Consider the following 26,570-nt stretch of genomic DNA (forward strand, 5'->3'; position numbering starts at 1 on the left):
TTCAGAACACTTTGCTAGACTTCTAAGTAAGATTGTTTCAGAACAAAAAGTACATCTGCTAATCATTTCATGTATATAAACTGAAAAGTATACAGAAATGATATGTAATCATCACACACTGTTGATAGTGAGGATAAGCTTTCCTGATTATAGACAATATCAATGAGAGATATATGGTGAGAAGGCCTCAGTGGGATATTCCCAAGTTACACCAATTTTTGTCTTGCGATCCATAGTTACTAGTTTTATTTAATTGTTCTTTTAAATGTACATGTATACATAGGACAGGAATGGCAGGCTGGAGCTTTTCTTGAAAAGCACAATTCATGAACCTGTTTGTACAAAAGAATACCACTATGTTGATAAAAATTAAAATCAGTTTTTTAAAGTTGAGTAGGTAGGAAAATTAAGTTTTTCTGTTAATGTCTTTACTCAGTTGCTCCTTACATTGTAATGTTAAAGAGTACTGTATTTATTCAAAAGAGGACAAATTTGAGATGACAATTGTTCTAAAGAATGTACACAAAAGTTGGTATATAGAGGTACAGGTAGTCCTCACTTAACAACAGCAATTGGGACTGGCAACTCTGTCACTAAGTAAAGTGGTTGTTAAGCAAAACATTATGTGACCGTGTCCAACTTATGTCAGTTCCGCTGCGGTCATTAAACAAATCACCCGCGGTCATTAAGTACAACGTCATGTGACCATGACTTGCGACTTACTGCCTGTTTCCCCACTGACTTTGCTTTTCAGAAGCTGGCTGTGAAGATTGCAAATGGTGATCATGTGACCACAGGATGCTGTGACTCATAAATACACACTGGTTGCAAAGCACCCAAATCACAACAATGTGAATGCGAGGATGCTGCAACAGCTGTAAGTTCAAGGTCCAGTCATAAATCTACTTTTTCAGTGTTGTCATAAGTTTGAACAGTCACTGAACAAGGCAGTCATTAACTGAGGACTACCTGTACTTAATAATCAATATGAGGTTAATTCATATTGTAGGACAGACAGGCAGAAGACTGGCAGAGTGCATCCACAAACACCAACTAACAGTCAGAAGACATGATGAGAACTCCTTAATCTCACAACACATGGACAGACTCAACCATACTTTTCAACTGGGAAACTAAGCATCCTAAACCAAGCCAAATCCAAAAACACCAGAGAATTCCTGGAAGCCTGGCACTCAGACAAAGCAGCCATCAACAGACATATAGAGGTAAACAACATTTACATACCATTCAAAAGAGACAGTAGAAAAGCCAAAAGACCAGTACACTCCCTTGCCAGCAATCAACACCCAGATAGGCAAAAATCAACACTAGGATTAACACCAGATGAACCATCAAACAGCACATTACACCCTAATCAAGGAACTATTAACTCAGTCAATCAACCAAGCAGCAAACAACAGCCCAATCAAAGAACTCCCAAGGAGAGAACAACACCTCCACCAACACAAGCAGGGCAAGCCACAGTATATAAACAGAGAGCAAGGCCCACTCCCTCTTCGCACTGAAGATGGTGCCTAGTCTGGCAATGAAACGTCTGCAAGAAAACAACAAGGCTCAGAGAGCACCAAGGACTCCACAGAGGTTAACACCTTCAAGTTAAACTGAACTCAGGTGACTTCATGCACACACCTATGTAGATTTCCTGGCAACAATGCCAAAGTCGGATGTTTTTTTCAAATTTCCAGCCCAATCTATAGTCCTGAGATTTACCATTGACCTCCCAACCAAGTACTAAGTAGCCCAACTTGGTCTTACTTTTAGAGATAACTGAGTTTGACTAGGTTAACTAGCCTAATTACTTAGCTAACTAATGAAAGCAGTATAATCAATATACAATGAGGATATTCAAGGGATTGAATAGGATTTGCCAGGTGGTTCAAATCTACCAGTCTCAGTGCTAAGTATGGGAAAGCAGTAGCACTAGTACATCACTGTCCCAGACTCACCTTCCATGGTAGTCCAATCTATACGGTTAGTATAGTAAAGCTGTTAAATGCAGTGGGCTTAATAAAAACAAGCTGTTTCTCTAAGTTGCATACAAATTTAAGAAGATCCCCGATATTCAAAGTACACTATATGGTATACTCTTCTTTCAGATAAATACATAAATAATAACTCCAAATTACCTAGCTACTACTTTGGAACATCTTGCCCCCGGAGGTGAGGCAGGCCACTTTACTCCTGACCTTCCGGAAGGCCCTGAAGACTTGGTTCTGCTGTCTCGCCTGGGGCGGGAGAGTGGGTAACCATTCTTGGAGGTGGCTCGCACCCTAGAGGCCCTCCCACCAGCTTGAAATTTTATACCTTCTTGGATTTTATATGTATTTATTGCATTTTATAATAATTGTTATGTGTTTGGTTTTATGAGATTTTAACATTTAGGATTATAGTTGGATTTTATTGTAAACCACCCAGAGTCCCTCTTCTGGGAGAGATGGGTAGTAATTAAATTTGCATAATAAATAAATAATAAATAAAAATACTACCAGATTTGCTTGTTAGAAAAGACTAGGATCATAATTACTATTAGGAAGCATTAGCTTGCATCTTCCTGAGCCTCAAAAAGTGATGTTACATGGAGCAGGTAAGTTTTCCACTGGAAGACTGAGTCTGCACCAATAGTTCCCCACAAACAAGGGAAAAGGTAAAACATTATTGAAGTAGCTATGACCACCATAATCGGTAAAATTTATCACGTGGATTAGTTTGCATGATGAAAACTAGTTATTAATATAAAATTTAACCTGTTTTCCACAAAGTACATTTAGAAATATGATAGGTTAATGTATTCGTATACATGTAGTCCTTACTCACTGACCATTCATTCAGCGACTGTTCAAAGTTATGACGGTGCTGAAAAGATAACTTTATGGCCCATTTAGAACTATTTACAACCTTTGCAGCATCCCTCAGTCATGCGATCACCATTATAGTCAGTGTGTGTTGTCTTGTGCCTGATTTCAAGATAGTAAGCTGTTTGCATAGTGTGCCCACAGCTCCCAGCCCTGGGCTGCAGGGCAATCACATTGCTTTCGATGTGTACAAGACAGTAAGCAGGCACTCGAGCATTCCAAAAGGCAGGGGAGTGGTTAGGAGGCAAACAAAAGCCGAAGATGTGAAATTGAGTAGTCTTGTCTCTTTCCAGCCGGAAAGCACAGTTGCAGTCACTTGATTTCCCACTTAGTGACTGCTTCACTTAGTGGCAGAGTTGCTGGTCCTAATTAGGGTCGTTAAGTGAGGGCCACCTATATCTGTTTTTTTTTTTAAACAGTATTTTTATTTCCAGAGATCACCTCCTATCCAGTATGTTACTGATAGAGATAGTCTTAGAGATGGTCATTCAGAATATAGTGGTGTCAACTGAAGAGTTCAGTTGGTGTAGTACTGATAGTGATCTAAGAAGTCATCCTTAGAAAGCTGTTATTGATCTGCTGGTATCTGCTCACATCTTTTTTTTAAAAAACCTAATCCTTACATCTTCAGCAAAGGATCGTTACCTTGTCATGGTGCTGGAGCTTGAGCACCTCAATGATGTCATGAGCTAAACCGTGAAGGGCCACCCAAGATGGGAAGGTCATGACAGAAAGGTCAGACTAAATGCGATCCCTGGGGAAGGTAATGGCAACCCACCCCAGTATTCTTGTCGTGAAAACTCAATGGATCAGTACAACCAGAGATATGTCGGTATACCATCGGAAGATGAGACCCCCAGGTCGGAAGATGGTCAAAATGCTACTGGGGAGGAACAGAGGAGGAGTTCAACTAGCCCCAGACGTGATGACGCAGCTAGCTCAAAGCCGAAAGGACGGCTAGCGGCCAACGGTGCTGGTGGTGAATGGCGAATCCAATGTTCTAAGGATCAACACACCATTGGAACCTGGAATGTAAGATCTATGATCCAGGGCAAATTGGATGTGGTTATTGGTGAGATGTCAAGATTAAAGATAGTGGGCGTCAGTGAACTGAAATGGACTGGAATGGGCCACTTCACATCAAATGACCACCAGATCTACTACTGTGGACAAGAGGACCACAGAAGAAATGGAGTAGCCTTCATAATTAATAGTAAAGTGGCTAAAGCAGTGCTTGGATACAATCCAAAAAACGATAGAATGATCCCAATTTGAATTCAGGGCAAGCCATCTAACATCACAGTGATCCAAATATACGCCCCAACCACAGATGCTGAAGAAGTTGAAGTAGAGCAGTTCTATGAGGATCTGCAGCACCTACTGGACAACACACCTAAAAGAGACGTTATCTTCATCACAGGAGACTGGAATGCTAAGGTGGGCAGTCAAATGACACCTGGAATTACAGGTAACCATGGCCTGGGAGAACAAAATGAAGCAGGACGTAGGCTGATAGAATTTTGCCAAGACAACTCACTCTGCATAACAAACACTCTCTTCCAACAACCTAAGAGACGGCTTTATACATGGACTTCCCCAGATGGACAACACCGAAATCAGATTGACTACATCCTTTGCAGCCAAAGGTGGCAGACATCTATACAGTCGGTAAAAACAAGACCTGGAGCTGACTGCCGTTCAGATCATGAACTTCTTCTTGCACAACTTAGGATCAGACTAAAGAGATTAGGGAAGACCCACAGATCAGCTAGATATGAGCTCACTAATATTCCTAAGGAATATGCAGTGGAGGTGAAGAATAGATTTAAGGGACTGGACTTAGTAGATAGGGTCCCGGAAGAACTATGGACAGAAGTCCGCAACATTGTTCAAGAGGCGGCAACAAAATACATCCCAAAGAAAGAGAAAACCAAGAAGGCAAAATGGCTGTCTGCTGAGACACTAGAAGTAGCCCAAGAAAAAAGGAAAGCAAAAGGCAACAGTGATAGGGGGAGATATGCCCAATTAAATGCAAAATTCCAGAGGTTAGCCAGAAGAGATAAGGAATTATTTTTAAACAAGCAATGTGTGGAAGTGGAAGAAGACAATAGAATAGGAAGGACAAGAGACCTCTTCCAGAGAATTAGAAACACTGGAGGGAAATTCCAGGCCAAAATGGGTATGATCAAAAACAAAGATGGCAAGGACCTAGCAGAAGAAGAAGAGATCAAGAAAAGGTGGCAAGAATATACAGAACACCTGTATAGGAAGGATAACAATATCGGGGATAGCTTTGACGGTGTGGTCAGTGAGCTAGAGCCAGACATCCTGAAGAGTGAGGTTGAATGGGCCTTAAGAAGCATTGCTAATAACAAGGCAGCAGGAGATGATGGCATCCCAGCTGAACTCTTCAAATTCTTGCAAGATGATGCTGTCAAGGTAATGCATGCTATATGCCAGCAAATTTGGAAAACACAAGAATGGCCATTAGATTGGAAAAAATCAACTTATATCCCCATACCAAAAAAGGGAAACACTAAAGAATGTTCAAACTATCGAACAGTGGCACTCATTTCACATGCCAGGAAGGTAATGCTCAAGATCCTGCAAGGTAGACTTCAGCAATTCATGGAGCAAGAATTGCCAGATGTACAAGCTGCGTTTAGAAAAGGCAGAGGAACTAGGGACCAAATTGCCAATATCCGCTGGATAATGGAAAAAGCCAGGGAGTTTCAGAAAAACATCTATTTCTGTTTTATTGACTATTCTAAAGCCTTTGAATGTGTGGACCATAACAAATTGTGGCAAGTTCTTAGCGGTATGGGGATACCAAGTCATCTTGTCTGCCTCCTGAGGAATCTGTATAACGACCAAGTAGCAACAGTAAGAACAGACCACGGAACAACAGACTGGTTTAAGATTGAGAAAGGAGTACGGCAGGGCTGTATACTCTCACCCTACCTATTCAACTTGTACGCAGAACACATCATGCGACATGCTGGGCTTGAGGAATCCAAGGCTGGAGTTAAAATCACTGGAAGAAACATTAACAATCTCAGATATGCAGATGATACCACTTTGATGGCTGAAAGCGAAGAGGAACTGAGGAGCCTTATGATGAAGGTGAAGGAAGAAAGTGCAAAAGCTGGCTTGCAGCTAAACCTCAAAAAAACCAAGATTATGGCAACCAGCTTGATTGATAACTGGCAAATAGAGGGAGAAAATGTAGAAGCAGTGAAAGACTTTGTATTTCTAGGTGCAAAGATTACTGCAGATGCTGACTGCAGTCAGGAAATCAGAAGACGCTTAATCCTTGGGAGAAGAGCAATGACAAATCTCAATAAAATAATTAAGAGCAGAGACATCACACTGACAACAAAGGTCCACATAGTTAAAGCAATGTAACATATGGCTGTGAGAGCTGGGCCATAAGGAAGGCTGAGAGAAGGAAGATCGATGCTTTTGAACTGTGGTGTTGGAGGAAAACTCTGAGAGTGCCTTGGACTGTAAGAAGATCAAACCAGTGCACACTCCAGGAAATAAAGCCAGACTGCTCACTTGAGGGAACGATATTAAAGGCAAAACTGAAATACTTTGGCCACATAATGAGAAGACAGGACACCCTGGAGAAGATGCTGATGCTAGTGGAGGGCAAAAGGAAGAGGGGCCGACCAAAGGCAAGGTGGATGGATGATATTCTAGAGGTGACGGACTCGTCCCTGGGAGAGCTGGGGGTGTTGACGACCGACAGGAAGCTCTGGCGTGGGCTGGTCCATGAAGTCACAAAGAGTGGGAAGCGACTAAACGAATAAACAACAATCCTTACATATATGATACAGGCAAACACATCCTGCATGGAAGTCCTATTATTCCTTTCCTCATGCTACCAATCATCATAGATCAATTGTCATGAAATCAATCTATCTATGTGGTCACTATGTCAACAATGTCTTGATGGCACAAAACTGATTGATCAATCGATCAATCATGTTAGCTACAAAACTCAATTTTTAGTATTATCCATAAACACTTTTTTTTTAAGTGGGGGGAAGATGCCTATGAATCAATCTTGACTCCTGGCAACTGCCTGGATAAGTCCCTGCAAATTTCTTGGCAACATTTTCAGAAGTGTTTGCCATTACAGTATCTTCTTCCAAAGCCTGAGATAGAGCGACTGGCCCAAAGTCACCCAACTGGCTTCATGACTAAGGAAGGGCTAGAACTCAGTCTCCTGGTATCTAGCCTGTTGCCTTAAACCACTACACCAAACTGGCTCTCAAACATTCTTTAAGCACTCCTTATGGTAACTGGTTATTAGTATCCGTGCTTAAGCTAATACATTAGAATAAGAAAATAAAACTCAGGTAAGGAATTAGTTTAATATGAGGTGACATTTAACTTATCTTTGGCATAGTAAGACATGCAAATAAATGGAATATTAAATTGTGTAAATTAGAGAAAAACAAAATTAAGTACTTTTCCTCACATAATCCAAGAGTACATAATCCAACAGTAAGGGTATAATCCATTTAAAATCATTCAAAAGCTTTCATGTCTGAAGTATGAAAGTAAAATGACATATAAACTAAAACCGAAACAGTTGCTCTAAAATCATTTGTGGTTTTAAATTATTATTGTTACTATTATTTTATTTTTTATCATTTGTTCTGCTGTAATGATGGATGTTTATAAAGGCTGTAAAGAACAAGTCTATTTTGCATTACAGTATGACTAATCATATATATTACAATTAATAATATGTAGTTAATTCTTTGGATATTAACTGTCAGAGAAAAGTAATTAGAAAGAATAAGCCAAAGGTTGCTATGTTGCTAGTATTTAACTTACTAGAAATTAATAAAAAGATAAATAAGTGAAGATATGATTATATTGTTTTGGAACTTAATTTAAAACTTCAATAAAGCAGAACATGATAGCAAAGTACCTTGTGAATTTACTTTTTTCAGATAAAAGAGAGAAATTGAGAAACATATCCATTTTAATGCCAAAATATTTCTAATATTTTATACCATAGAAGAAATTTTGGAAATCCATACATTGTAGTAGCTGAGGAAGCACACCAATACTTATAAGTATTCCATCTGCTTAATCTCTCCCCCTGGTAACACCACTTAGGTAAGTGTTGTCAAGTCTATATGCCAGCCATACTTATAGCAATCAGTCTGGTTTCTGCTGACCTTGTACATGTCCTACACCAGGGTTTCTCAACCAGGGTTCTGTGGAAACCCTAGGGTTCCGGGAGAAGTCACTAGGAGTTCCTTGGGAGATCACGATTTATTAAAAAAAATATTTCAAATTTGGGCAACTTCACATTAAAGAGGTATGTTTCATTCTTTATTTTTAGTTTAAGAACACTGTTAATGGATATATATAGGCCTACCCATGAAACAAATATAATAATTTTGTAACATGTGGCCTATATTTGAGCCTGAATGTGCAGGGGTTCCCTGAGGCCTGAAAAATATTTCAAGGGTTCCTCTGTGGTCAAAAAGTTGAGAAAGGCTGTCCTACACCTTCCCATACACTAAGAATCCCTGAATTGAGTAATTACCCTGGGAAGGACTGAGATGAGCATTCAACAAATTCTTCATAAGGGGTACTTGCTTATCTATTGATAGACTACAGCAGCCTTTCTCAACTTTTTGACCCTGGAGGAACCCTTGAAATATTTTTCTTAGCTCCATATAACATACTTACTATCTTCACTTTTGCGATTCCTAATTCTTTGCTCAATCAGAATATGGTACAATGTTCTTATTTTTACATAACGTAAAATATAGCAGCACAATTCCGTGCAAGTAAACTATGAAGTCCATCTGACTGATTATGACATTAAGTCACTGTTAATTCCAGAACTACATAGATTTTCTCCATGATAATCTATCCCTAACCTGGTCTTTCAGGTCTTCCAACAATGCACTCATTGCTGCAGTAAGTGATTCCATCCACCTTGCTGCTGGCTGTCCCCTTCTTTTCTTTCCTTCCTTTTTCCCAGTATTAGAGCCGTCTCCAGAGTGCTAAGTCTTCACATAATGTGTCTGAAGTAATTTGAGCCTGGTCATTTGTGCCTCAAGTGAGAACTCTGGGTTGATTTGCTCGATTTGTTTGTTTTCCTGGCTGTCCACAGTAGTCTCAAGATTCTTCTCTAACACCAAAGTTCAAAAGCATCAATTCTCTTCTTATCCCATTTCTTCAAAGTCCAATTTCACTTCCATACAGTGTCACAGGGAATACCATGAAGTCCATCTAGTAAGTCTGTATAGATTTCACTCTTCTCCCTGCCCCAACACACGTACATATTTTAAATTTCAGTTACTGGGATTGAACTTTGGTAGTTCCTCTGATTTTTTGAGACTTTTGACAATAAAAGTCTTTTTTAAAGTCTCTTAACAAAATGCACACAATTTACTGTACATTCAAATAAGAAATGATTGAACAGTTTCTTTCAGAGAAACTGGAAAAAAACCCCCACAAAGATACTCAAATTGAACAAATCCAAAGAATATAATTAGTTTGGGTTTATGAAGCCAGAAACAAGCATCAATCTCACTGTTCTTGTTTTTTTTCTTCCTTTGTACACTGGTCTTACCACACATCAACAGATTCTGATTAAGTGATAATCATCACCATTCTAGCAACATCTTTCACTCTAGAACTTAAGCATTTTTAATCTCAGCTTTCATTCTAGATTTGCTTCAGATGAGCAGAATCAAACTCATTCATTTCAGTTACAATGAAATCTATCATGTTATTATGGAAATTCATGCCATTTGTATAATAACATCATAAAAATGATTTAAATTGAGACAATGGTATAAATTATGTTATTTTTATTCATTTACATAATTTGTGCTATACCACTATGCAAATGACATAAGCTGTCACAATGATCCCAGCAAAAACTCTCATATACTAGACTGGTTATATCCCATGTAAAACAATGCAGAGATATTACAAGAACTTTGCTAATATATTTATTTGGTGAATGCTATGTTATTCATTTGAATTAATTAAAGAATAAAAGTGTGGGTGGGTGAGTGGGTGGGTGTGGGTGAGAGAGAGTATTTTACATTTGAGTCAGTTCTCAAAACTTCTCAGTCTATATGATAAACTTCCAAGTGTACAAAAATGGTATTATTTAGTTGTAATGGTTGGAAATGCCTTTCAAAATAGAAAAAAACTAGCAATCAAGCTAATGTTTAATCAAACTTCTATTGGAGTGTTTATGGGAGAAAATATATACTTATAAATATATATATTTAAATTCTCTGTTAGTGAAAACCATTATTGTCCTCTATAAAATTCCTTTATACATACATATATATGCACAAAAACAGAATATGAAATCAGCAACATTTTACACATTCTCATACTTCAGAGAACGCTAACAGCATTTCACTAGTTGAAAGCACTTTATCTTCATGTCTCTATAAGGCAGGGTTGGTGCATAATATTGTAATTTATATTGCCTAAATGTTATTTTGGGAGCATTGCATCATTTCTCAAACTTCATGACCTTTACAATTTTCTAAACTTTTATTTCCCTCATTATTCTGAACAGATTTCATTACATATTTTGAATGTAAACAACCCTGAATAATGATGGGGATCCATTACGTATGTACAGCTCTGACAACTGTGCATGAAACTGAGATGGAAACCCAGTGCATTAATTTACCTCTCATCTTCAGTAACTGCACTTCCATAAAAAGTTTTATACTCAACTCACATAAATCATGTAGAAGAAAAATGAGAAAATCTGGTGGCTAACTCATCTTCTACCATTCTGCGAAAATGAAATTCACTGAAATACCTATCAAAACTGCAATCATAAAGAGATAATGTCTTCTTAGGTCTATCTGCACTTTCCGATTTAATTTCCTCCATGCCCTTGACATCCACAGATACCATTAAGATTAAGCGCATATAGTAACTGAGCAGTTTTCAGATTTTGATATATGGGGCCTAGGCACTAAATGTAATATCATCATTTGAAAATTAATGCAATATTTCTTTTGTTAGTTTTTTGACTAGGAAAGCAGGATGAATACTTTGGTTTCTCTCAAGTAATTTCCCCATCAGAATGACATGCAATTATGAATAGCTATGCACCTGGTCAGAGGTCAGTCAAATTACTACATCATTTAATGAGTAGAGAGATCAAAATGGAGCACACTGTTGCTGCTGAGAGACGCCTTGCAGCCTGCTACATCAAATGTGATAGAATCATTAGAGTAATAAGCATGAAAATCTGTTTGCAGATTAACCTGTGGTTTCATGCTGCTTTCATCTAATCGGGCACTGTGGAAATCTTGTCAGCTTTTCATCAGCTATGATCAAATTACTGAAATTGCATACAAACCACTGGCACAATTGGAAACAACATCCACAAGAACGGGTTTTTTTAATGTAGATGCCAAAGAAAATAACCGTCTTTGTATTTCATATTTTTATTTACTTCATCTGATCATTCTGATAATCTGTGCTATAAACATCTATATATGTATGTAAATTACAACATAAAATACTAGTCTAATTTATGAAATAAAAGTATCCCGAAATAATGAAAATATGCTATTTTCAGTACTGCTAATCTAAATACTGTTAGAACAGAAAGATAAACTGATGATTGGAACCTATATATTATTTATAAAAAAATTTCAAAGTTTAATTTTAAAATAGAGATATTAAGGAAATCAATCTATTTTCATATTTCAATATCTATTTTAGATACATTAATCTAATACAAACAGAAACATAATTTTTATACAAAATTTTAATAAATTTTCATTGTCTATTAAAACATATTTAGAGTCAGTTTACTTAGTATCACAATAGCATCTCTAGTAATTGGGTGTTAGGAATTACTATATAAAACTGCCTGGTAAATAAAGCTGGAAATACAGTTGTATTTTAAAATTAGGACTGAAAACCTGCCTCAAAACAAATAAACTTATTACATTAAAATATATTTGCATAATACAAAACAATAACCACTGATGATTTTTGATAGAATGATGTATATGGTGCAGTAAAATAAGTTAGCTATGAGAAAGACAGGATTTTTCTCTATATGTCACATAGTGAATAAAATACTCTAGGAAGCTTTCACTGAAAAATGTCAAAGTCAGAAAGAGCAAGATGGACACTTATGTGTCAAAACTATGTTATCAATAAGGTAGTTTTATTTATTTATTTGATTGATTGATTTCTATAGCCACCCACCTCAACAAGTAACTCTGGGTGGCTTAATAATATGCATTTATTAGCACAGTAACCTTTAATTCTGAAAACAATGAAAAAAAAGTCCACACTGCCCTTTGCACCTTCATAACTCTAGAAAGCAGACTGGCCTTGAACTTGTTGGCTTTTTGCAAGACCTTGAATTCGTGGCTGTGTTCCTGGCCTTGCAGGTCTGAATGTATGCTTGATATTGAGAATTAGTTTTATTGAATTATTTATATTATATTTGCATTGATGGTTGTTTTTATCTTGGCTGCGAATTGTGTATTTATTTTGGGGTTGGTTTGTTTTTCTGTTTTTTTAATTGCTATTAGCTGTCCAGAGCCACTTATCTGAGATGGGCGGCCATATAAATTGAATAAATAAAGTAAATTGCTATGTCAGTTATGTTAGATTAATATCAAACTAATTGCCAATTAAAGTTTACTGACAATACTTTTGCAATAAGGTGCTACTTCATATATGGATGGTCATCAAGTGATAATTGCAGTATGACTTTAACATGTACAGTAGATGAAATAACATCAGATCACCTCAGGAAAAAAATGTTTTTACTTGCAAATGAACCCTAAGTCACATAATTACCAGCATGATCATTTTCAAATTCTTCAGAGGAAACAAGTGGGAATGGAGAGGAAGTATAGCTAAGATCATTATCCATTAAAACTCTTTAACCAATTGTGTCACAAAAACAGGCAATCAGGAAGTTATAATTTTATACAATATTCATCTTCATAGGTGAATCAGGAACTACCTGAAACATATGCAGCTATTAGAAGACAGTGCATATTCCTATTGTCAATATAATACATTTTTGAAGAAATTAGTCCTGAGGAAGAAAGCAGAAAATAAGTACTATAGCAACTGTTCTTTCCTGGCCCTATGCATAAGATCAGATTTATCTCCCATTTATTATCATGATCTTCCTGAGAGACAAGGGTTGCCAATTTGAATTGGTAATAAGAGACTTGGGCTACAAAATGGGACCAATGATAAAATGTTGCAAGTGTGAAGCACTTCTCTTCTGGTATACTCAATTGTCCTCCTCCTGCTGCTGCTACCACCTTCAAAATAGTCACCATTTAACATTCATTGTTCAGGGAATTTGGTATCCTCAAGGTTTCTGGTTTTTTAATTTGGCCAGGCTTAGGTCTAGGAAGGCTTAGGAAAATATTATTTTGAAGTATATTTCAATTTATCCAGAGACTGCATAATGCAAAACAGTATCTATTTTAAATTAAATATTAGAAAAATGTTTAATTCCACATATATTGCAATGTGCATATGCTATACACATGAACAACACGGTAGGCAGTTGTACACCACTGCTAATAACTACTACTTTTGTCACAGAACTACTACATTTTTGGCACCTTATAGATTTAACAGATTCATTGTAGCATAAAATGTACAGCTCAATTTGAGGTGTCACAAACCTTTTGCTGTTGCTGCTGCTGCTAACATAAATGTGCACTTTACCCAAAACATGTTATGAGAAAAAAATGTTTCTGTGGATCAGAATTTGGAGCCTCAATCATCAATTGATCAAAGCAATACATACATTCACATATCTCCAGAATATTGTACCTACATACATTTTGATGGCTTCAAGTCACTTTGGAAGCTAATTTTGATGGAATAGTACTGTATTAATATTCTACATAAAATAGTACTGTATTAATATTCTACATAAAATATATATAGTAAGCTGTTCAGCTATTTATTGTTGCAAAGCTTGTTTGTATTTTTAATTATTCTTTTTGTGATCCTTTTTGGCATTTCTCCATTTCTTTTTCTACTGTATCAAGTGTCAATTATTTTCACTGTTTATTTACTCAATTTATATAGCCTCCCATCTCAATGTTGTTTATTTAGTTAACATTTTTCCACACAATACAAATTATATTTCAGAAAAACAAAAGCTGCTTTTACATCCTACTATGAATATAATCTGCATTATTTTATGTACCTCATGCCATGATAACTACACTTAAGAGCTTTCCATTATTGTCAGTTTTCTGAATTGTGGTATTTGTGTTGGAACATGTATTATCATTTGCCTGCTTCGCTGAAGCAGTTTTCAGTCACTGATTCATTCTCACTATCAACAGATTGTCAATGCATACAGGGAGGTATAGCTGAGGCAATGACCAGACTGGCCTGAAAACATTGGGAGGCTGCAGCAAAGCCTCTGGTGGAGGCTTTTGCAGACTACCAGCAGTTTAGAGAATGCACTCTGAAAACCACTAACTTTTTTTTTTTGCTCATACACAGTGCAAAAATGAATTACCCATGCAAGGAACCAGGAAAAGGACACATGCGGTAAATGTATGTTTAAATCCGTTCATAAATATATGCCAACATACACTTGAACTTCTGCAGCTTTTCAGAATCCCTAGCATTACACCAAAGTGTTTTTCGAAGTGTTTAGAATCAGCCATACTCCTGTTTCACTATAGTCTAAACCTATGTATAGCTGTTCCTGTGAAATAGGAGACAGCCGGAATGATGTAGTGGTTAAAAGCACTGGGCTGAGATACTTGACTTGGACATGAAGCCATCTGGATGACTTTGGGCCTGTCACTGTCTCTCAGACATAGGAAGAAAGTCACAATGGCAAATCACTTCTGAAAGTGAAATAGGAAGTAAGAGCAGTACCCTTTACTTAGATGTTTTGTTTTTTGTTTTTAACTAAACATATAGAGATTAGAGGGGTTCCATTCTAACATACATCAGGCTAGAGTTACTCAAATAGTGTCTTTCCAGAACTTTCAGAATAATTTCTGTGCTATGTTGCTTCACTTATTTTACACCCCAAATATCTTTCATTCCTGGTTTTAGCAACTGGATATTTGCTGCACTTTTGATGGTTACTAACTGTAGTTACTGGCCTATTTTAATCCATACTTTGATGGGTCTCTACTAATTTTATACAAATCATCTTGTGGTATGAAGAATTATGGTTCAACATTTAAATAAAAAAATCAGGTGGGCTACTGGAAAAAGATTTAGGATGTTATATTTTATTTTGCTTATTTATGAAACAGATCTCTATGCTGCTGCAATCAAAATTAGTCTTGGAGGCTCACACAGAAAAATACAACATAAAATATATCAAATTCAAAAATAAAAACAATAGTGGTACAACAATACAAAGAAGACAGAATAAAAAAAAGCCAACATCAAATCAAATCAGAGGAAGGCTCTCCAAGGCAGTTCAGTCTTTAAGAGTTTTTGAAAGACCAGCAAAGGGGGAGCTACAGTGATCTTTAAAGGGAAGCTATTCCACAATGTCAGCACTGCAACGGAAAAGTAGCACCTTCTCATCTCAGCCCCTCAAACTTTTCAAAAGTGTGGATTTGCAGCAGTTTCTCCTTGGTAAATGTAATCAGTTGGATGAAACTGGCAAAGTATCAAGTTGCCAAGCCATGAAGGGTTTAGAGGTCAAAACCAGCACCTTAATTGGACCCAGAAATCAACTGACAACCAACCCAGGGTCTGCAAAACCAGTGTTATGTATCCCAAAGTTGGAAGTCCAAAAGTATGTGGGCTGCTGAATTTTATTTTTATTTATTTATTTATTTATTAAACAAATTTCTATAGCCACCCATTTACCAAAAGGAATTCTAGACGCCAAACAAAATGAAAACACAGTACATTAAAAATAACCATTTAAAACAATAAACTGCATTGAGGCCCCAATAAATTTTGAACTTCTGCAGATTGCAAATATTCTTTAGGGGCAGCTCCAAGTAGATTGCATTTTATTGTTTTAAATGGTTATTATTAATGTATTGTGTTTTCATCTTACACACCAGTGAATTGAAATGGACAGGAACTGAACATTTCCAGTCAGAAGATCATCTTGTTTTCTATTCAGGACAGAAAAAACAAGTAAGAAGCAACACTGCTTTCATAACCTAGAAGGAAATAGCAAAGTCATTATTTGCATACAATGCAGTCAATGACCAAATACTATCAATAAGACTTCATGGACAAGCCCTTAATATGGCAATTATCGAAGTTTATGCTCTAACTAGAAGAGGAGGTTGATGAGCTTTATGCTCAAATTCATTCTGAAATTGACAAAACTTACAAACAAGGTATGTTGCTTCATTGCTAACCATCAAAACAATGCATGGACACCACCAGATGGAGGGCAGAGAAATCAAACTGACTGTATCATTGGTACAAGCAGGTGGAAAAGATCCATTTTCACCTGAAGATAAAAGAGGGAGAACAGGAAGCACATTCAAACTTGCAAGATTCTGTTACCATAGCTATTCTAATAAAAGACGCTTTCCATCCACACGGTGTCTGTTTCTTAGTTTGGTCTACCTTATAGAGCTGACATGTAAAGAAAAGCCTTCAATTGTACTGACTGTGTCAAATGTTAGAAATGTCCTTAGGAAATGGGAATTCCAGAACATTTCATTGTTCTCATGCAAACCTATATACAGGATAGTAAGTCACAGTCTGAATGGAACATGGCAAAACAGACTGGCTCCAGGGCAGCAAAGGAGTGAGACAAGGCTGCATATTTTCTCCTTATTTATTCAACCTATATGTTGAATATACAGATGCAGCCAAAAGTATTGCTACCCCTCAACTTTTCCCCAGAGAATCCCAATTTGCCATCAAATATGTTGAAACTGACACAAGTAAATGGCATCCACCATTCTTTATTCCATAGTTCATAGAGCACACACTTTGCTTTGGATGCATGACTTAACATATTCTTGTAAATAATAAAACAAGTGAATACTGAGGGAGGCTGGATTGGAAGAAGATAAGCGTAGTTTTAAAATTGGAGGAAATAACATCAATAACCTATGCTATGCTGATGACACTTCTCTGGTAGCTGAAAATGCAAAGGATCTGCAAGGTCTACTAATGAAAGTCAAAAAGTACAGTGCGAAAAAGGCAAGACAAAGATTAAATATAAAGAAACCAAACTAATGACAACAGGTACAGCAATCAGTTTTAGAAAGGAAGATATTGAAATGGTGGATAGCCTCTACCTTTTGGGATCAACTGTTGACAGTAAAGAAACCAGCAGTCAAAAAATATACTATAGACTAGCATTTGGTAGAGCAGCACCAAAGGCCTCAGAAAAGAAAATTCAGAAGCTGGGATGTGTCTATATCTACAAAGATCAGCACTGTGCAGGCAAAGTCTTCTTTGGGACATTCTATGGAAGCGAAAGTTGGACTTTAAAGAAGCAAACAGCAGTGACACTTTTGAAGTTTGGTGCTGGAGAAGATTCCTGAGAATAGCATGGATAGCCAAGATATCAAACAAATAGAACAAATCAATCCAGAGTTCTTACTCAAGGCACAAATGACCAGGCTCAAATTATCGTATTTTGGGCACAGTATGCAAAGACCTAGCTCTCTTGAAAAGTCCATAATACTGGGAAAGGTGTAAGAGAAGAGAATGATCATCAGCAAGATGAATGGATTCAATTACAGTGGCAATGGATGCATCACTGGAAGACTTGAAGGGCCAGGGTGGAGACAGGTCATCCTGGAGAAAGTCTATCTTAGCAAGAGTTGTTTGACTTGATGGCACATAATCAAGTCCATAACCTTAAGCAATACACCAAACTGGCTGACATGAAAAGATTACATGGAATATAAATATGCTTCACCAGTGTGTAGAAACGATAGCCATAAACAGATTTTTTTAAGAGAATGAATCAAAAGCTCTGATTTTATTAATCATGAACCACAAAAGCTATTTCTAGCACAAATCAATTATAATGTCTATCTTGAGTTACTTTTGTACTATTCAGAGTTCAAAATTACATTATATCTTCATTGGTTCCACTTCCTTATGTCTTCCAAAATAATTTCTTACTCAGTATAACATTTAATAAATCTGAGTATGATGACTCTTCATTCAAAGTATGTTATTTTTTTATTTTTTTAATTTGAATTTATTAGTCACCCAAATCCAAAGGCCTTGACAAAGTATACCAAAAGCAGGAATTTCAAGTTCAAAGACATAATTTGGCCTGTCATACAAAACCATCTAGATAAAGCATGTGTAAATGAAGCCGAATTTCAACTGAAACATAAGGCTCAACTGGAACAAGCGTAAGCACAGTTCTGCCTCAGTCACCCACTCCTCTCCCAAAGGGGAGGAGAAAATATAGTGAATATTGGGCCAAGCCATTACTGCAGATGCAGAAACTACGTTATTAGGAATATGGCTTAAATTTTAGCTGTATAACCCAATGACCTCATCTAGTCTACATATGAAAAGCAGAGGAAGAATCCAGCCACTGGGCTTTTTCCTGTTTTTATATAATAATAAACTTGTTATCTTTAAGATGTAACTGTGCTGTCCCTCTTCCTCTCAAATAAAGAAATATTGTTTTTTCTGAACAGCAGACTCACAGGGAATTATCAGAAGATGCCTTTTGTTTCCACACACCTCAGGAAGCACAATTCTATGTGTTTCCTAAATCCATGACACAACTATATTTTTTCAGTACAAAAAGGTTCACTGAAATAAAAAGGGTAAGCTTAAACTTCGAAATCAAAAAAGAGAGTAGAATAAGATACAAATACATTATTTCCTTTTTAAAAAATAAAACAAAACTGTAAAATTAAGTCCTAATTGTGGAATAGATACACATACCCTTTTTTACCTAAACATATCTACAGTCACATATGAAGTGCAGTGTAAGAATGTCTTGAGTACATAAATTGAACAATCCTAACTCTTCAAATAGCAATGATTACAAATAACTTTACTGGGAAAAATACATGAAAAATACTATTCAGGAAGAGCTTTTAGCAGTCCCTGTTGGTGTTTATTGATTGACATATTACAAGGAGAATATCTACACTGCTGAAAGGCAGTAACTATCCACAAACCACTGATGGGCTAACAAGCTATTAATGACAGTCTGCAACCCAACACTTAAAATGGTCAGACTTCTTTTCTTGACCACAAGGACAAGTCGGTCATTATTCTAAAGGCTGAAAGAGATGAAAGATTCCAAGCTTTAACAGATGTTTAACAAAAGTAAGATCATATATGTTCAACAATGACATTCCTACATTTACATATATGTTCAACATTAACATTACTAATTACCTTAGAGTAAAAGATAATACTGTAATACTTTAAAAGATAATACTCTAATAATCTACAGTCCAAATTCACTTGCAAATCAGATTATTTATTTTGTAATTCATTAATCTGTTTTCTCCAAACCCCAGTGCTGGTACAATGTTCCCCAAAGTTTGCCAAAACAAACTTTTACATTTGAGTCATCACAGCCTGAATCATTTTCTTGTAAGTTAAATGGCTTGTTTCTTCAATGCTTCTTGTCAGAAAATTTAGTTTCTGGAAGTTGGCATCTGTATTTTAGAGTTGTAAGGCCACTGTACAAAAAGCTTCAACCCTCATATTAGGTAGCTGAGCTGCTCTCAAAGTACATCAAGTGAAAAAGATCTTAATTATCCAGGCTAAACAAATCTTTAAAGTATTTGTTCCTAATCAATCTAAAAATGTACAAGTTAAACTAGTGCCTTAAATTGTGCTTAGAAATACACTGGTATTCAGGGCAATTGATAAAACCAAACATATGATGCAACTGTAATGGTATATGAGAATGACCTTGGGAGATAGGAGGAAGAGCTGCAAACTGGAGAACTGGCATGGAAAAGATGTCTCAGCCCACAGAAGGGGAGATGGCATGGGATGTGTTTCAAAGGGACCCTCCTTCCAGAGAGTAAAAGGAAAGGAGGTGGAAAATGAAACATTTTAATAAAGATAGAGTTAGTACTCATGCTTCTGCTTCTTATCTGGATTACCTTGAAGGGCTAACAGCAACTGCCTTGTACCCACACGTTCTGAACTCCATCTCCAAAAATAGCTCACAAAGATAATATTACAGTGCAAATTCCATTAGTGCAAAGTCCAGAATGTTTCCAAAATTACTTATTAATTCCATCTAAAATCACATGTAAACCTCCATTTAGTTCACCTAGCCTTTCTGCCACAAATAACAATATGCATACTTGTTACCAAGCATCACATCAGGCTTGGCTGTAAATTTTAGCTCTCTGGTCATTTTATTCAGAAATTGGCTTAACTAGCAGAAAGCTCTTAGAAATGACTTAGCTATATTATCTTTTATTTCAGGCAATAAGACAGAAGAATTCACTGAAGTCAAAGTCTGCATTCCAGGCTTTAAATATCAGGCTTTCTCCTTTCACCTTTCTGAGTGGACACATGCCCATTCTCTTGTGGTCTTGAGAAGCACCAGATCTGTTTTTGACAGAATGGCTACTTCTAGCCTGGAAATTGCTGCTTCCTTCCTTTTCAACTTCATTTCTTATAACTGTAATCTTTTATGTACATTTATACATTTGACTTACAGAACATTCTCTATGTGAGTTTTTGCTTGTTGGTAGTAACTGATTGATATATTACAAGGAGAATATCTACACTGCTGAAAGGCAGTAACTGTTCACAAACCACTGATGGATATTGGGAGTCTTCTAGTCAATTCTCTGCCCAGGGCAGGAGTCCTCACGCCATTCCAGACAAACGGCTGCCCAACTTTTGCTTTGAAAACCCCTAGTGATGGAGCCACAATGATTCCAGAAGGTGGGCAACTTAGTAGCTCTCATGGTTAAAACATTCCTCCTTATTTCAAGTTTTATGCATAGGTTATATGTGTTATTATTCCCTTCAGTTCCCATAGACTGCCCCAGTGACTCTGAAACTCAAATTAAGTGCAAGAAAAATCTTTAATGATAAAAAGAACTATAATAGGTATATTAGTGTGGGTCTTTTGAATGCATGGATAACCACTGCAAACTCCGGTTACAGATAAGCAATATGTTGTTATTCTTCGTGCTCTGTATGTACCATGTATGAAAGAATAGTCAGTTTATCTTCAGGAGTATGGCAGGTTATTTTAGCTCAGAACAGAATAATACGGTTCTGCTTTATATATCCCAGGAAGCAATATGCTATGGGCAAAGGCATGAATTTAGATACCACAGTACTTCACTAGCCTTTGATTGCTCAGAAATAGGTAACTATACTGTTTGGAATGGGGAAAAAACCTTCATATTAGTTTCCATTTCAAAAGGTGTTTAAATGAATCATTTTTCAGAATCGCTATGTCCAATCAAGGTAATAAGCCACAGTGCAACATTATGTCCCAAGAGCAATTGGAAGAATCCTGATGCAAGTGGAAATCTGATATCACATCTGGAAGAAAGACAACCTTTGGCCTCAACATAACCTTGCCTTAGACCAAATCACTTAAGGCTCGGTTGTGGGTTCATTTCCTTGCTTGTACATTACACCAAAATTCTGTATTACTCTGAAAAACAAAAGTTCTTGCTTTTAAGACAAACCACCTCCGAAAGGAAGATTAGACTAGATGATAATAATAATAATAATCTTCTATTAATGTATTCTCAACAAATCTAAGATGATTTATTTTAAAATAAATTATTTGGGGAAAAAAACTAATCATCTTTTCAGGTAACTGTCAGGATTGCAACCAGAAATGCAAGATTCATAGAGAGTAAATATAAAGACACAATAGCTAACAGGCTGAAGCAGCCTAGAGAAGAATTAAATTAATACCACAGAAAAGCTACGCTAAAGGTTAACTGAGCCTGGTTGAAACAAACTCAATGAATGAACCTGCCCAGTATATTTTTTAAGCCAGATGTGAAAAAAAGAAGTTCCTGAAAAGAAACATGAAAGAAAGAAATAGCTGTCAAATAAACCTTTAAGGAAGACAATCACAGTACTTCCTTTTTCAAAATCAGCAGGAATAAGAGGACCTCTTGTAGAGAACAGGTACTCAGATTCAAATCTCAGAAGATGTTATTAAAAGTTTCCCTCTTAGAATATGAACATAATGCTAACAGCTCTCTGGATGGATAAAGCACCTCCTGAACTATTAAAGAAGACTTTATCAAACTCCCCAGGTTATCATAGGAATATGTCTATCTCTAGATGAAATAGACTGAAACAGCAGATTTACTGTTGTTATCATGGCAAGCAATGAAACCAACCAAGGAAGAAATGAATCAAGTGTATGAACTGTAGCTGCCTAGCCTCCATAACATCAGGTAAGTGCAAAATATTCCTGGAAGAACCGTTTAATAAAATTAATCGGTGGAAGCAAATATAAAAATACAGACAGTCCTCAACCTATGACTATTGTACTGTACATCTGTAGAGCATCTTCCAGCAAAAAGGATACCCTCTCAACTTCATCAAAAAGTGCCTCACCACCCAACCCACTACAACCCAACCAACAGAAGCTATGAAAAGGATAACTCTGCCATACATCAGAAACATCTCAGAAACCACCAACAGACTGTTACAACCACATGGCATCACTGTAGCACACAAACCAACCCAAACCCTTCAAAACATATTAAGTAACCCAAAAGACCCAGTAGCCGAAGAAGGAAAAACAGAAGTTGTTTACAACATACAGTGCAAAGACTGTAACAGCCACTATGTAGGACAGGCAGGCAGAAGACTGGCAGAGCGCATCCACAAACACCAACTAACAGTCAGAAGACACGATGATAACTCCTTAATCTCACAACACACGAACAGACTCAACCATACTTTCCACTGCGAAACTGTGAGCATCCTAAACCAAGCCAAATCCAAAAATGCCAGAGAAGTCCTGGAAGCCTGGCACTCAGGCAAAGCAGCCATCAACAGACACATGGAGGTAAACAACATTTGCATACCATTCAAAAGAGACAATAGAAAAGCCAAAAGACCAGTACACTCCCTTGCCAGCAAACAACACCCAGATATGCAAAAATCAACACTAGGATTAACACCAGATGAACCATCAAACAGCACAATACACCCTAATCAAGGAACTATGAACTCAGGCAATCAACCAAGCAGTAAAAAACAGCCCAATCAAAGAACTCCCAAGGAGAGAGCAACACCCCCACCAACACAAGCAGGGCAAGCCACAGTATATAAACAGAGAGCAAGGCCCACTCCCTCTTCGCACTGAAGGTTTTGCCTAGTCTGGCAATGAAACGTCTGCAAGAAAACAGCAAGGCTCAGAGAGCACCAAGGACTCCACAGTTCAACCCGGAGCTACAAATATTCGCTTCGATTGGCTATGACTATTTGTTAAGTGATAGTTCAAAGTTACGATGGCACTGAACGAATGGTGTTATGACCAGTTCTTGGAGTTCTGGCTGTCTCAGCACCCCCACGGTCATGTGATTGTGATCTGGGTGCTTGGCAACTGGTTTGCACTTTGCTGTGCCAAGTGATCAGGCAATCACCATTTAAAATCTTCCCTGCCAGCTTCCCCAGAGGGTCAATGGGAAGCCAGCAGGGAAGGTCGCAAGTCATGGGGTAAGTCTCCCCCACTCGTGCACATTCCCCAGCCCCTCTGCACTTGTGCCACACCAGCCACTCGCACACTCCCGTGCACCCTCCCTGACCCACGCTGCACCCTTGTACAGACTCCCTGACCTTCGCTGCACCTTTTGCACACGTCCTTGCACCCTCACACACCCTCCCTGCCCCCCTCCACTCCTCTTGTGCACCCTCTCCAACCCTTGCTATGCCTCCCCTGCACCCCCGCACACCCCCTGTCCCATCCAGCAGTAGCCACTTACCTTCCTGCTGGCTTTCCCACTGACTTGGTTGTGGGAAGCTAGCAGGAAGCTGCCTCACCTAACGACTGTGGGTTTCAGTTAATGATGGCAACCGGGACTGCAGTGATTGCTGTTGCTAAGCAATGTGGTCATGCTTTATGACCACATCGCTTAGCGACAGAAATTTCAGTCCCAATTCCCATCATAAGTTGAGGACTACCTGTATCCACAACCACCTGCAAACAAATGAATCATCATGCAACCCAAGATATATCACTGGCCAACTGCCATATTGTTCACTGACTATTTCTACAGACTATGAACAAGTCTACCTGAGAAGTTTCCATCAAGGGAAAATACAGCGAAATATTTACATCTTTTGAGCACTCACTTGTGCTGAAATCAACACTAGACTCAATGTATTGGCCAAAGTATTCTGATGGCCTGATTATGAAATGATCCCAAGAAATATCTGGTTCTATACACATCAAAGGGAAAGCCATTGAGTAGGTCAGAAAAATAACTATGGCTAAAAATGGGATAAGGAAGCACTATGTAAGCTGCCTTAAGCTCCTAAATGAAAAAAGGAGCGTACATCAAATAAATATGTAAATATTCATCTCCGTTTCTTAATGTAGTGCATGGAATTTTCCAACATCACCTATATCAGCTATATCAACAGTGACATACACACTTAACATGCCATTTGTATTAGTAAACATTCCAGAGCTTTGAAAAGCATGGTGCCTCCTGATTCCAAGACATAGAAATTGTTAGCATCCACAATTACTGGCCCATCCAATGGTAGAACCATCAATAGTGCCTATTAAACACAGCTAACATGGAACAAATTAATCTTCTCTAACGAAATTTGAGCCATCCACCAACATAAAGATACTGTTACATGAAGGAACACAAAGACCGCTCCTCAGAAAAGCCTTGTGGAAAAACTTCCTCACTGGTCAATTCTGCAAAGGATTGCATTGAATGAAATCTACATATATGACTTGATTTTATGTTAATGAGGGTGCAAGAGTTATAAACAATCATAATCATTTGCCCTATCAAATGATACAAAAAAAGAAGTTTGAAAGAAGAAAACAAGAAGCTGATGCTTATATGGAGAAGGAAGCAATGAGATAGATGGTCCAATAGATGATGAGATGTGGTGTCACAGCCTAAATTGGAAAAGTGGGAACTTATATGAAACAAGGAAGAAGTAGGAGAATCTACTCCTTGCCACCCAGGAAAAGGTCTACCCCTGTATTCTGTTTTCTCCAAACTGACCCTGTCTAAAGATTGACAAATTGCTATGTAAGGCTTGCAACAGATGGCAGCTTAACATTGGAATGCAGAAAAGAAGCTACCTACATCTAGACCTTTAGAGACACTCCTATACCCCACTCTTCTCTCCTTCCCTTCTTTCACTTTTACTTTCCTACAATTAGGATGCTAAGCAGCTATTGAAACTATTTACTAAGCCTTTAAGTAAAGAAACAGTGTAATGTAAACCCAGATTTGATCCTTAAGTCTGATAGACATAGCTTACTTTGCTGAGGGAATGAAATGTATGAGTGAATGAGATCTATAGGATACTTTTAGAGACCAACCTGTCAAGAAGTGACTGTGATATTCTGGGTAGAGATTTCCATAACTGAAAAATGGTCTCTTAGGGGCTAATCTAACAGAGGTATTATCAGGATATTTTTAAAGCAGTTTTAGCTGAGTTCTTTGGAGAATGGAACTGACCAATAGATCCAAATTGCTGCAGCAGGAAGCTTAGAATTACTGGATAAGAACCCCAGGGAACCCCTCAAGAAGAGCAATTGTGAGTGGTGCTCCAAGGTACCGGGAGGACTAAGAAAGTCCCAATACTCACAAGGAGCATTGTATATGTATGTGGAGAGGTAAGAAAAATGTTTTTGTGCATGCGCTGAAGATTCAAGTTGATGTTGTTATTATTTAGATTTTTATCCTGCCCTTTTTATATATTTTGGTCAACTCAAGGCAGCAACCGTACCTAATACTCCTGCCTCCTTTTTTCCCCACAACAGGAACCCTGTAAGGTGGGTTGGGCTGAGAGTGACTGGCCCAAGATCACCCAACCAGCTTTCTTGCCTCAGGGAGGCCTAGAAGTTGGATGCAATACATACTTAACATGAACCAGTTTTCTCACAGGTATTCTGGAAAGGAAAATATTGTCCTTACAGATTACAGCCATACCATATTCCCCTACCATGTATCCACCGCACCCACACTGACCGACCTGCCTTCCCTAGCTTGTTTCATAAATGGAACCCTGTGTGAGGTTATTTGGATTGGAATCATTTCTAGAATTAAACAAGTATATTACCCTTGGTGACAGCACTGTGTTTACTATTAAGCATTTCATGTTTTCATTCAAAACTGCACTTAAATATTTTGCATGTATATACTGTATTTTATTTTCTCTCAGCCCTAGGAATGAGGCAATGGCAAACCACTTCTGAAAAACCCTTGCCAAGAAAACTGCAGGGACTCGTCCAAGGAGTCTCCGAGAACCGGACATGATTAGATAGATAGATAGATAGATAGATAGATAGATAGAGTTTGTGTGTGTGTGTATATTACAGATACACAGCATTTAAATGATGAGTAATTCATAATATATTAAGAAAGCACTTACTGCATTTGAAAATACCAAATTAATGAAATGTTATATCTGTGTAAGCAAAATTTGAATGTGTCTTTCAAAACAGAAGTTTGTTATTTTCACATCTAAATATGCCAAAAACCCAATGCAGAACAACTTTTAGTT

General features: G+C 37.5%; 1 protein-coding gene across 1 annotated transcript in view; it reads right to left on the reverse strand.

The window, feature by feature from the left end:
- RSRC1 (arginine and serine rich coiled-coil 1) overlaps positions 1–26,570 on the reverse strand; it is a 194,331-nt gene that overhangs the window by 92,203 nt on the left and 75,558 nt on the right. The gene's annotated exons all lie outside the window — the stretch shown is intronic.

This window comes from Candoia aspera, chromosome 6 (assembly GCF_035149785.1).
Source record: "Candoia aspera isolate rCanAsp1 chromosome 6, rCanAsp1.hap2, whole genome shotgun sequence".
Classification (NCBI taxonomy): Eukaryota; Metazoa; Chordata; class Lepidosauria; order Squamata; family Boidae; genus Candoia; species Candoia aspera.